This window comes from Parasteatoda tepidariorum, chromosome 2, assembly GCF_043381705.1.
Source record: "Parasteatoda tepidariorum isolate YZ-2023 chromosome 2, CAS_Ptep_4.0, whole genome shotgun sequence".
Taxonomy (NCBI): Eukaryota; Metazoa; Arthropoda; class Arachnida; order Araneae; family Theridiidae; genus Parasteatoda; species Parasteatoda tepidariorum.
The window spans coordinates 18,484,661-18,495,819 of NC_092205.1; the positions used below are offsets into that span (position 1 = coordinate 18,484,661).

Sequence of the window (11,159 nt, forward strand, 5' to 3'; positions counted from 1 at the left end):
CAGAATAACAAATCACTTCAGCAGTGCAGTAAAAACGACACTTTAAAACCCTCTTGTTACACTCAATTTGCGCTTTTGTTTTCATATTTTGTAATCTGGCAATCTTTCTGTGAAAACATTTTTAAATCATTCTTGAAAAATATACCGTCCATGTAAGTTGATCTGATTTTGCTACTCGCTTTATAATACATTTTTACTGTTTTTTCTTTTTATTTTATTTTATTTTATTTTCTGTTTTTACATGTTATTTTTACTTTTTGTGTTCTATTTTATTTGTTGTAATTTTTATAAAAAAATTTTTTTTTGAGTGCTCCTCACACTATTGTACTAATATATTTTGCTTTGGCTTTATTGATACAGTATCAGAAAGCACTCTGTTTTACGGATATAATCGTGTGGGCTGATGAAAAGATTATATCTTTTTTTCGGCTTTTTTTTCTAGTTTTTTAAATAAAATTTTATCCCTTTTTTTTCTTTTTTTTTAAAGCTGTCTGTTATTTTTTTACTTATTACTTATTATTTCCCCCTTTTTTCATATGTCTTTAATTCCTCTTTGTTTTATTCTTCATTTTGAACTTATATATGAAAGGTTGCATGTGAATGATTAGATGTTAATAACGTTGTATCCATTATTAAATACTCTATTCAAAGTATGGAGTCCTTTATTTATAAGAACCTATCTTAATAAATAATCCGCTTCAAATTTTTGAAAATAATTCTTCAAAATATCAGACTTTTAAGCTCTTTCATAGAAGAGGGGGAAAAAACGTTTAATTAATGAGTTCCTGAGTTAAGCTCTGTCCTTATAAAGTTGATGTAGTACCTGTTTCATTGCTTCATTTTATTTTTTCCTCTAAGCTAAAAGAAACTTTAAAAGCGTGTCCGCAAATTGCTGCATGTGCTTAACTAGTTCACAATGTCATTATCGACTGGCCTGCGTTTTGTTACACAGTTTGGAAAAGAGCTTTCTCTTTTGTGTCTTTACAATTCCGCCATCGTTAAAAGTTCGATCATTAATTAAAACAAATAAAGTCTCTGGACTCAATAAAGAAGGGGGTGGGTGGACTCTTGGCAGTTTTAAAGTGAAATTTCGTGTTGCTTATCAATCTTGAGAAATCGATTCCATTCTCCCCTTGGAATGGTATTTCTGGATTTTAGAATGTCAACCTATTCTTCACGAGAGAGGTGCCAACTGTTTTTCATTTTCATCGCCATGGCATTAAAATAGTACAAAACAGGGTTAACAAGTTTTCGACGCGTATCAATTTTTTTGGTTTATAAAAGGAGGTAAAGCCCTTAGAAAACCTGGTGTCAAAAGCTGAAAATTAATGTACTGGTTCAAATATTATTATCTGTCCCGCAGTTGACTTATCGTTTAGACACGGTTCCCAGAAGATCATCGAAGTCAAGCATCACTGTCTGTGGTCTTAATGCGGGATGACAACCACTTTGATCAGAGTGCGCAGGGACAGAGGATGTGCAGTATTGGTCCTCGTTAAACTGTTCTATCGTATTGTGTTCGTTAACTGTTAAACTGTTTTTTATACGCAAGGACCTTAACTCAACTCGAGGAACTGCTTTACATTATATCAATGGATCATTATATCTCTTCCCCTGTGTATATTATTTGAGCGGTCTGCCGAAGCGGGGAGCCATCCCCTCCCGCAGAGGATCAAAATTGTGATGGCATGTCTTCGAGTCGCCAATAGCCCATTGTGCAACACTTGTACGTAAATAAACTACATCTATTATTATTCATCTTGGTTGGTGTCGTATCCTCTATTGAATCATATTTTATGGTGTGATTGAATAGTTTTTGTTATTTCTATGGCATTAAATGAATACAAATCCTCTTCTGTGGGGTAGTTTCAGAGGTGAAGGCCTGCAGCGACTGCAGGGCAGTTAAAAACATGATATGGTGTCAGTTCCACATTAAGACATTAAGACAGTTGCCACAGTTTCATATCTTAAATAGCACATTGCATGTGACTTTTAATGTTAAATTACTCCTTTTGTTACGCCAATGAACTTACGTTAAAAAGAGAATTAAGTTTTCATTAGTTTAAATTTTTGTGTAAAACAATGTTTATCACTACTATTTTAACTGTTATGAATTGCTAGAATTTCGAGATTGGCAGCTCTACCTTTTTTTAATTTTTTTTTTGTTTTGTAGTTTATGGTTTACAAAAGTTTGTTGTTATTTGACTTCATAGTCAAAACGTAAAGATTTGTCACACTTCTTGTTCATGATCGATGGAGGCCGCCTTCTGCACTTGGCTAGAAATTAAGATTTCCTTTTTTAAACAGGAACTTGCAGAATTCGCCAAGTAATAGAATCGGTTGTATGTCTTTTCTCTACGAAGATAGATGAAAATGTTTAAAGGGACCATTCTCACTGTATGCGGAAAATTCGTGTCTGCGAATGAGAACCTGATTGTTGCAATTCCCGCATAAAACTCGCCAACCAGGTTCTCGTCCGCATCTTTCAATTCGCATGCAATGAGAATGACCCTTAAATTGTAGAGGCTCTGTCCGTCAACTAATTTACAATCCAGCGGACTTAAACGACTTGCTTTCTTTTTTGGACATTTTCTTCTTGGCTGCAGTAGGTGCCAATTATTAGACAAGATTTTATTAGTTTTAAAATTTGTTTCCTGAAGAAAAAAAATCAAGAATTTTTATTTAAAAAAAAAAGCCGAACAGTAGAGCGGGTCGTTAAAAGTCGCTGAATTGGAAAATCGCTGCTCGTCAAGCCTCTATTATACTGGAACCAGTTTCTCATGGTGTATTAGAAAATTCTCCGGTTTATGTATATTTTTCAAAACTCCGTAAAACGGAAAATGTTTTTGTAAATGTTCTAATAGAAATTTACTTTCCAAATATCATTTTTTTTTTCTAATTGAGAACTTAGTTTTCAGATCTGTTTTTAAATATTTATATTTTTGTGATCATGAGAATTTTTTAACTGATATGGAATTCAAAAATAAGCTACAACTTTCTTTCAGTGTGAGTTGGTTTTTTTTTTAATTGTGCTTCCCTTTGGTGATTATATAATAAAAAAAAATTCTCGAAGCATTCCTATCAGAAAAATATTTTATTTATTGCGCAATAGTAACGTAATTTCAATGATTTTCGATTTTCCAGGTCTGCGCAACAAAATAAAATAGGTTCATAAATTTTTTACATCGAATAAAGCTGCATTTTTGAAAACTGTGTGTGTTTTTTTCTTTTTTTGTAATAGAAATATCTTATTGTTTAAACCAGGGGACAAACCAACAGTTGTTTTTTTCCCTAAAAAAAAGAAGAAGAAAAATACCATTTTGTTTCGGTAAAGATTATTGCTATAAGCGAAAAAAGTTTCGTCGTTGTCCGGTTGTACGATTTCCTTTATTTTTGCCATTAATCTTGTTACGTAACAGCAAACCTTTTGTTTGTTTTTTCAAATACACATAACTCGTTGAGAAAGAACAATGTATTTTTTTTCTTTCTGTTTACAATGACCCTCCCAAAAAGCGCGCACCAGATTTGTGATTTATTAATCCTCTTTTAAGATAAGAGGGGCATTTTTATGTTTTCTTACCCTTGTAAGAGACAATCAATCTTATTTTCTTTTACGAATGAGTTTAGAATTTTCTTTGAGAAAGTGGAGGCATTAGTTTATTCTTTTTTTGTTGTTGTTTTGTTCACCATGCCCTGCTAAGTTTTTATGGTTTTTCTTTTGAACTTTTGTTTTGATAAAGGTGGCAACGGTATAGGACGCGAAATGATCGATTTCTTTCTATCTTCTCGTAGAAAAAAAAACTGCTTTTTTTATTATTATTGTTTTCCTTTCGATGATGGCAGAATCGATTTGGAGAGAATTTCCTAGGCAAATAGTTCGCCATCTAATTAAGAGTTCGAATTCTGTCTTGAGGAAGCAGAGAAGGTGAGGAAATTCAATTTTAAGATAGTTACTGGCGTTTAATATTTCTTTGGCGAGCAGAATTATAATCGATTTCTGGGCAAATCATAAATCAAAATTTTCACCCTCGCCAACTTACTGATTGTTTGGAATTCTATCTTTATGGATATTTTCTTAGTGAATTACTCACAAATAAGCCATGGGTTGGAATCAATCGATACCTATTTGATGCTTTTACTGTGTGTATACTTTTATTTTTATCTGAGGTTTAATGATATTTTAATCCTATAATAAAAGTTATTATTTGGATTTAATTTCATGAACCTTAAACGTCTAGTAGTTCATATAGTATAAAGTAATTATTTGCTGTTTCTTTGCAGATTGCAGGCATCTGCAGACTTTCAAAGACTTAACCAAATCTCTTGAAAAAATATCGTAATGTTATTTATAATAAAAATTTTATGTTTCTTTTTATAATAATGAACATGCTTGAATACATGCTTGAAATAATGCTTTGCTTGTTAGCTAATGCTTTTATTGAAATTTTATTTTATTTTATTTTCAGGATCAAACCCAAATATTAAATTATTGGCATGATACTTTATCTTCATCAGGTAAGTTTATTTAAATTCATACAAAATTCTTATTTGGAAAATAAGTCTGTTATGAATCAGTGATATTGTATTCTAATTCTGTATGGTTTCTGTGATTAACACTTTCTCGGCTGATCGAGAATATGTACCAGTTTTGTAAACAATCAGTACACGACCGACTAGGGAGATTTCCCCGTTTTGCAATACAATAGTTAGTTGTAGCTGTTAAAAATGCTAATTGCTAAGAGAAAAAGTCTATTTGAGCGAGTCTATGTGCAGAATCTTTTTCCAAGATAAGTAGGCGAGTGCATACACCAAATAATATGTATACAGACTTATATATTCTTTGCAAACACTGCCCTGAAATTTTTCTAAATTCTTTTTTTAAGCTTTTTCAAATCGGTGTAAAAATGTATGCTATCAGTCATTTTGCTGTACTCAATACTAATTGAAAAAATCTTCATATTTTCTATCCAGCGTGACATTTTTGAAATTTATTGCAGTGAGAACACTTTAGGCCAAGGCGCAAAATGTCCACTTACCAGCTCGCTATTGGCAACCGAAAATTTAAGTTTTGTCTTAAAATTTTATGTTTCGAATATAACTACCATTCATATTTTTCCCAGAGTCAGTGTTTTTGTGCAAAATCTGGGTAAAGCATCTGGACATAACTTCGGCTCATTTACGAGACTGCAGCACTCAGAATTCTCTAGAATGATTTATTCAGAATTTCTATAATTGGACCCCCCCCCAATATATTTTGAATTATAGAAACGGAATTTTAGTGCGGAAAACAGCGGTATACAAACATGAAGTATTATAAAGTATGAGAAAGTTTCTGATGTTTTCTTACTTTAATGATATGTGGATGATTGAAACCTTATGGCAACTTTACTTTAAATAAATATCATCTTTATTTATTTTTTGCAATAAATATATTTAAATTTTTATACATATTTTTGTTGTTTTGGTAAACGAAAATTCTCTCATACTACATCTGTTAAAATCTTAGCCCGGCTTACCTTTAGAGCTGAAATTTCATGCCCTACTTTAGACTAATGATAAAATATATCGTGTTTTGTTCAATATGCAATTTTTAACTAGGCTAGAATGCCATGGCTAGTTGTATAGCCTTATTAAAGGTTTATTGCGATTAACCCAAGCAAATTCAGTCAAATGAATCTTCGCATGCGTCCCCATTAACTTTTAAAGCATATGTGCTGATTGTAATTAGCCTAAAAACATTTGGCTGATGCTGCAAGTTTTTGGCAGATTTGATGTAGAAGAAATTTGTTTTCGTCATTTCTTGCTGAACTTGTTCTTATCCATGGGGCAACCTGCGTAATGGGGGCCATTACAGTTTTTAATTCCTAAGAAATTTGAAATTTAATTGCATCATTTTTCGATCATTTTTTTCTAGAAATTCAACACAAAGACGGGAAAATAAGATTCATTATAGTTTTGCACTCAAGATCGCATTGTGAGACTGCGTGAAACACCAAAATTTCAGTTTGGGTTGTTTCTTTGACCTTTTATCGTAAATATTTTTTTCTCATTGTGACTGTTACTGCGATGTTATTTTGCTCACCGATATTGGTTTTTAGGACCTGATTGCAATGCAAAACCGGATGTATTATTTCCTTCGGATATTCAATTTACACTGGAAAAAGACTCTAAGAAAGCGCTTTTGTGGTGAAAAAGATGGCATAAGAAGCCATTATTAGTATACACAACGCCAATGGGGCGGAGCCTGTTAACTGTTTTCTTTTTGAATGTTTGCCTCATAACGGTCCTCATTACTAAGGTGATTTCCGAAGCACAGAAAGAGGTTGCACAGTTTCTATTACATAATGAATTTTGCTTTGTATATTTATGAGGAAGGAAAAACCTTCTCACGCTTCAGAACCGGTTTTTATTTATACTCAGAGCAAAGAAGAGGCTTTTATGAGGAAAATATTTATGCTTTGGTTGTAAGCTAAGGTAGCAGTTTACTTAGCGACGTCAAGAAATGAAAACTTGATTAGTTGTCCATTAATATTAGTCATATATTTTGTAACGCGTATGGAATATCTGGTAATTGTTCTTTTCTAATATATTTATTAAACTATTTATAGTCTGTTTCATTTTTGTGGATTATTTAAAATGTGTTATTGTTAAGGTTTCTCTTCGTGTTACCCAGAGTACTGTAGGAAGTTGATTCCCGGAATGTATAAAAAATGAGCTTCTTAAATCGCCTAAATTATGTTATCTCGTTTGACCGTTGGGTGGCGCTGCTAAGCACATTCTGATTAAAATAAAAAATTATCGTTGTGACTGCTATTAATATTTCATGCATTTTAGAGTTCAGGGTTGTAAAAAACATTAAAAATGGGTCACATAGTATAATCAATTTAATACACATTACACGGAGCTATTGATGCAATGCATGAAAATTTACATGTTAAGTGCTGCACTGTAGAGAAGATTCAAAAACTTAATTTGTTCAAAATCCCCTGCCAAGAGATTGAATCTTATCTTTGAGCTTTTTGTAAATTATTGATCAAATCTTTGATGACGCTTCATCCTATATTCATTCCCTTTGTCGAACCGAAATGATCATTCTCTGCATGAAACAAAGAAGCAATCAATATCTTCGTCTGATAAATCACAGTTGGGCGAAACAAACTGTTCCATCGCATTTAATCTTAAAAATCGGGGTTTCAGATGTCAAACAATTTTCGTGAATCATTTAATTTGTCTTTCCGCGATCGAAAACTGTCTTTCATACCTTTTATGTTCTTTAGGGATTGGAATTTCACAAAAAGGATTAAAAGTTATGATGCCATCAAAGCGAGATAAAAGTTTGATTTCAAAAGAGACGAGTAGGATCTAGTTCCGCCCCATCGAGCTTCAAAAGATAAGCCTTTTCAAACTTAATAATGCATCGTTTTCTCGACTTTTACGAAACCGCACAAGAAGTAATTCCACTAATGAATATTTGTTCCCTCGTTTTGTTCTTTTAGCCTGTTCTAAAGACGCCTGAATTTTCTCCACTTACGCCTTTTCCATCAACTAATTAGTGCCTTTTTTGTGATGGCGGATTAGATGTCTTGCAGATGATGGGTTCTTTTTTGCTTTGTGGGAGTGGATCGTGTCTCTTAACAATAATTTCCTTATTTGGTTTCGATTTATCATTTTTTTTGTCCTTTACTCTTTTTGACTTAGCTCCACTCAAGGTCGAATTTCTTTAACTGCCTAATTTAGATGATTAGCCTTCCCTTTAAGGCTTTTGTATTTCCAATAAATTTATTTCATTTATTTATTGAATATATTTTAATCTTTTTCTTTAGATATTCATCACATATCAAGGAAACGTTAATTCTTTTCTAGTATTTTTAAGGCTTCCTTACGATAATATTCTTTTGGCAGGGAGGGCAAGTTTTTTCCAACTCAAGTGGAAAAAGCTCTTTGTTTTTCAAAAAAGAAATATCTTTAAGACAATTTTTTATACAGTTTATAATTTAGTTTAAATAATAATGGGTTTAATAATTTAATGTAAATAATAATACTAGGTTAAATAACTATTATTAGGTTAAAAAATTTAGTTTAAATAATAATATTTTAGTTTAAATAATAAATAGTATTAATTTCCGAACCATTTAATGTATGATTTTTAAATAAGGAAAACTAAAAAGCAATAATTGGAAAGGTAACTAAATTTAGTGAATTTCTTAAGAAATTAAAATATCATTAATTCTTCAATATTTTACATAAATTAATATTGTAAAATATATTTTTTTAATGACTTAATAGTCAAATATATAATTATATAGTCTGCTTATTTAAACTATCATAAAATCTGCAGTACTATAAATCACATACAGAATTTGCAATTACAAATAGCAAACTAATTTCTATAAACGCTAAACATGAGTACTCAAAATGCTATATAGATATTCTTAAAAATTCAAATTATGTATGAAACNTTTTTTTTTTTTTTTTTTTTTTTTTTTTTTTTTTTTTTTTTTTTTAGAAAAAAACTGATGTGAGAAACTTTTTCTACTTTCTGGTACTATAATAAATTTAACTTGTTTTAATTTATACTATCCTTATACTTCTTGCTAAACAATTGCTTTGGTGATTTTTAGTTTCTTCAAGTTTCTTTTGGTTTTTCAGTTTTTACAAAAGTTCTGGAAAAAAAAAAAAAAAAAAAAAAANTCAAAATGCTATATAGATATTCTTAAAAATTCAAATTATGTATGAAACTAAAAATAATTTTATTGAAATAGTCTTTTTTTTTTAATTTTTTTTTTAGGAAAAAGTTGATGTGAGAAACTTTTTCAACTTTCTGGTACTATAATAAATTTAACTTGTTTTAATTTATACTATCCTTATACTTCTTGCTAATCAATTGCTTTGGTGATTTTTAGTTTCTTTTGATTTTTCAGTTTTTACAAAAGTTCTGAAAAAAAAAAAGATTTCCGGACAAGATGCCATTGCAGGCTATCGGAATATTATTTGGAAAATAGCTGTTCCCAATTTTAGATTAAGAATCGGACACGACTGCTTGACTAAAAATGTTGCTTAAATAAGGATAGTTAACTCTCCATTATATAATTTTCTACTAGCTGCTTTTGGCGACCACCTTGGTCACGTTTCATAACTATCTGGCGCAACATATAAACGTTTATGGTAACCAAGTCGAATGCACAGCAGTACAGTATTTAAATATTGTAATTCTTCAACCCTTCTTCCAATCCTTACATCATAATTAGTTTTGAAAAATATAATAACCAAATATTTTTACAGTCTTGCTGTTGCGCAAGCGGAAGTACTTGTTATAAGCGATGAAGTAGATCATTTATTTTTCTGGAATTTAAAAACGATAATAAATTGCAAAACGATGGATGATCTAATTGCGCCACCGATGTTTTTCAGTTTTTGGTTTGTTCTTGAGTATGATATTTATTATTTGGTAGAACTGTTTATGTTTAAGATTATTAAAAAGTTAAGTTTTTAACGTTAGTATTGGTAGTTTTTTCAAACACAATGTGTTTTAATTATGTTCTAGTTCGTGATTTAATATTTCAGTTGTGTTTTTAATCAGTTCTAGTTTGTGTTTTAACCGTACTTTTATTTCAGTTTTAACTACTTTCAAGAGATGTCAAAGTTCTTTTTGTATTGAATTTTAGTAATAATTAAAAATCGACCCGACAGCCATTAAATCACACAAACCACCTTAACCATACAAACCAGCATAATACGCAGCAGAAGTATTAAAATTACTTCCTAATCTGTTAAGAGATAAGATAGAAAACGCATCCCAATGCTCCATTACGTGCTGTACTACTTCCTCATGCACCTCAAGAGATTGAGCTACATGCATTTGCTCGAAAAAGGAATGATTCGTCACCTATAATTGGTTTGATAGTATGCGGCACCATACCACCGGTTAAGTATGAAATTTCTACAGTAATTTTAGAAAGGATAAGTGTCAAATTCGTAATTAAGTTTTTATTTCTATGCAAAAGCATTCTAAACAAATACTTATCGTATAACTGTCTATTCAATGTTATTTAAACTATTAGTTATGGCAACCTAGCAAAATGAATGCAAATAAATACTTAACGCATAACTAATTTTTTAAATACTAAAATTGCTACTTAAGACAACCTAAAGAAGAAAAAAAATGAATAATAATTATAGTGTTGCTAATAGATAGAAATACATGCGTTTATGTTGCCACGTAAAATATATATGTATATATATATAGGTAAGACAGAAAAATAAATAAAAGCCTATCTACTTCGTTTGCTTGGGGCTGTGAACTCCGACTTACAACTGAATGGTGTTTATGTACTCTTTATTGGAGGGCCAGAGAAAGCATTTCCTGATCATACGGACTTCTGTTATGGTGCTTCCAGCTTTCAAAGTTTTTATCCTAGAACTTCAGCGTTGCCTTTATTTGTTAAGATCTTTTGGTCATTTTTGTTAAAATGTCTTTCCTTTGTATTTAAGTGCTCCTTTTGTTTGCATAGGAAGAATATTAATTTGTACGGATTAAGTTTCTATAAGGCTCCATCTAACTTTAGAAAGCCTACCAATGTTTTGGTAGCAAATTTAGACGCCAAGCACTTCTGTAGGTATTACTGTGAACTATCAATGGCGTAACAATTACTATTGTAAATGCTTCAAGTATTTCAGAAATTGCTCTACCGCCTTCTGTTGCAAAAAAAGGAAAAAACTCAATGACTTTTTATTTAATTCAATATGTTGACATTTGTTTCTGGCAAAGGACGCAACAACATAAGAGATACTATTGTACAGTCCGCAAAAAAAAAAAACGAATCACCCTGAATAACTTTCGTTCTAATGATCGGATTTTCACGAACTAAGTGTCAATCTTAATGGTTCCTGGGGGTGACCTCAAATATGCTAATTAATTAGTGCTAACTATTAATTAAGTTACGAAATCAGACACAAAAACGTACTTTCTCTGAATAAACATATAATTTTTTTTACATATTTGGAATCTAGACCCTTGAATTAGTGGGGGTAGACAAAATTTTAAAAAAATTGGGTGGTAAATTGGGCCGCAATAAATGTTTATATATTTGGCGATAGTCCAGAAAACCGCCAAAAAAAGTCGCCTGCGCAAATAAATATTTTAAGATAACCCATTGACT

The 11,159-nt window shown here is 31.0% G+C and overlaps 1 protein-coding gene across 2 annotated transcripts in view; it reads left to right on the top strand.

The window, feature by feature from the left end:
- LOC107442412 (hexosaminidase D) overlaps positions 1–11,159 on the top strand; it is a 185,201-nt gene that overhangs the window by 36,609 nt on the left and 137,433 nt on the right. For both annotated transcript variants that reach the window (XM_071177232.1, XM_043043133.2), the window contains exon 2: positions 4,467–4,515. The gene's annotated coding sequence lies outside the window, so the exon portion shown is untranslated. The remainder of the gene's footprint in view (positions 1–4,466; positions 4,516–11,159) is intronic.